Below are 2,882 nucleotides of genomic sequence, written 5' to 3' on the forward strand. Positions count from 1 at the left end.
AGACTTAGTGACAGATGAACTCACTCTAATCTATTATATATCATACTTTTCTACCTTTCATATTGTCATCCAAAAGTAAAATAGATAAATATAAACTTTTATTTTATAAAGAGCACTGGTCATGTCAACAATTTCAGTCACTCTCCTTTCACGTCCTCTTCATTCCAAGTTCTTAATGATCTTCAATCATAACTTATGGGTGCATTTATTCAATGGTGCCTCTTGTCGGGGTTCTTTTAGCTATTTGGAAAGAAAAATTCTGTGGTCTGGTTTTATGATGAATTTGAGAATGGAGACTACTGGGGAGCTTTCAGGCAATGAAACTGAAAGTTTTCTCCATCAAGAATGGACATGTTTCTGTTTTTATATTATAAATATTATTTATTATATTTATAATTTATTTATATGTGGATACATATTGGGGCAGTGGTGCCTAGAGAATCAGGAGTAGACAGCTGCCAATGTGCTTTGATTTAAATTATAAATGATGGTGGGCCGCCTGGGTGGCTCAGTCGTTAAGTGTCTGCCTTCGGCTCAGGTCATGATCCCAGGGTCCTGGGATCGAGTCCCACATCGGGCTCCCTGGTCAGTGGGAAGCCTGCTTCTCCCTCTCCCACTCCCCCTGCTTGTGTTCCTGCTCTCGCTATCTCTCTCTCTGTCAAATAAATAAATAAAATCTTAAAAAAAAAACCAAAAAAAAATTTAAATTATAAATGATGGCATAAAATAAAGAAACACCAAGAAAATATTAAATTCTACACAGATGTATTTGATTGCTTTCTATGGAAAAAATAACTACCAGGTACTGAGGATATTTTAATCAACATTTCATGCAAAAGGAAAATCTATATCACACAAATTTTTCTTAGATGGCTGAAAGATTGAAAATTGAAATACAAAACTTTTAAAATCTATAGGATTAAATTTAGAATGATCTTCTGGTAACATTTTGGAAAAGACCAGCATTGTTAAAATAAATATCATTGGTCAAAGAGCAGTATCTGAAGTAGAGTATATTTAAATCTCATCTACTGCTAGAAACTTGAGTAATTTAAGTTCTTTTTGCTTCAGCCTCCTCATCTGTAAAATAGAGGCAATAACATTACCTACCTCAAAGGTTGTTATGAGGATAGAATTTGCTCAACTATGTAAAGAAATGAGGACATCTGCAACATGGCAATGTGCGAGTCAACTGGGACCCAGACTGAGGGGTGGCAGTTTTCATGGGCATGGTCTTATTATAGTCAAAAATGGAAGTACTCAGAAGGACAGTGGAAACATGGGGATAACTCTAAAGGCCTAGATACATCATATATTCCACTGGCCAAAACAAGTGCCATGGCCAAGCACAACTTCAACATGTCAGAGAAATAGACAATTCCCATGCAATTGTTGGGGTAAAGAACAATTATTTTGGAAATATCAAACATACTACACTTGGTAAAACCACCATTTACAAGATCGGTTCTTTGGGGTTTGGTGTGGCTGTTTGAGTAAAAAAGTCAAGATTTTTGTGCATAGGCTTGGTTTGGGATAGTTTAAAAGAAGGAATCATGAAATCATTTGCCTTTGAGGAAGTGAAGCATAAGAGATTTTAAGAAGTGTGACTTTGATCTATGTGTGCCCTTCAGTTTTCAAGAAAGGCAAATAAAAAAGAGTTATTTTGAAAGTATTTTTTGCTTGCTGTTTCTTTGATTATGCCATCAATCTGGGCCTGGAATGTATGAACAGTAGCAACCAAGTCACTATAATGCCATAAGCTTTTTAAAAGAATTTACAAAGTAATGATTTTAATATCACATTCATTTTGCCATACACATTCATCATGCATATGTAACTGCTGGTGATGATCTGGCCTATAACCTTGTTACGTTTTCTCTAATATATACAGCCAAATACACATATTTTTATATGAGAAATGTGTACATTTTATATAAGAATATTATATTTATTTATAAATATATATTGACATATGTATATATATAGGTTATATGTATATATTTAAAGCATTCATTTAACTAAATAAGTCATATTTGTCTTTATAGGTCATTATGTGTAGATCTCCTTAATTCTTTATCATAACTGAATACTATTCCATGGAATGAATGTTCCATAATATATGTGTGAACTTCCCCTTCGTGGAATTGCTTACATTTTTTGATATCATGCACAATGCTGCAATAAACAGTCATGCATCTTTATATACTATTTCTGTAGTTTTTGAAGGGAGAATTCCTCAGAATGGAATTGCTAGATTAAATAAATAATTTAATAAATAATTTAATTAGATTTTTTACAAGTTTGTTGCCACAGTATTCTACAAAACTATTTTTGCAAATTTGCTCTCGTATTAATTGTGTTTCAGATTATATGCTAGTACTGCATGTACTCAACTTTTAAAATGTTTTCCAATCTGATAAAAAAATAGTATCTGGTTTGTTTTATTCTGCATTCATAATGTTTTTAGATGAAAATGATCTTGGCATTTACTACTATTCTTCCCCATTCTCTTTTCTCCCTTACAAACCTAGATTGGAATTCTGAGAATTATCTTTTTCAGAATCCCTTGCCAGAAGCATTCCAGTTAAAAGTCTGCCAATTAGAATCTTCTTGCAGTATTTGGAAGGTGTAAGGTAAACAGAAGTTGTTCTTCCTCCGTCAATGGTAGGCAAATGAATGAGCTTAAATCAAAGTGAGGGGTGGAGTAGTAGAAGGACTCCAGGCTTGTCTGATCCCTTGAACACAGTGAGATAAATATCAAATCATTCTCAATACCCAAGAAATCAATCTGAGGACTGACAGAACAAATTGCACAACTAGAAGGAGAGAAGAGGCCACATCATGGAAGGTAGGAGGTGCAGAGATGTGTTTTAAGGGAGAAA

The sequence above is a fragment of the Mirounga leonina genome, unplaced genomic scaffold, assembly GCF_011800145.1.
Source record: "Mirounga leonina isolate KUSES-001 unplaced genomic scaffold, KU_Mleo_1.0 Mir_173, whole genome shotgun sequence".
Lineage (NCBI taxonomy): Eukaryota > Metazoa > Chordata > Mammalia > Carnivora > Phocidae > Mirounga > Mirounga leonina.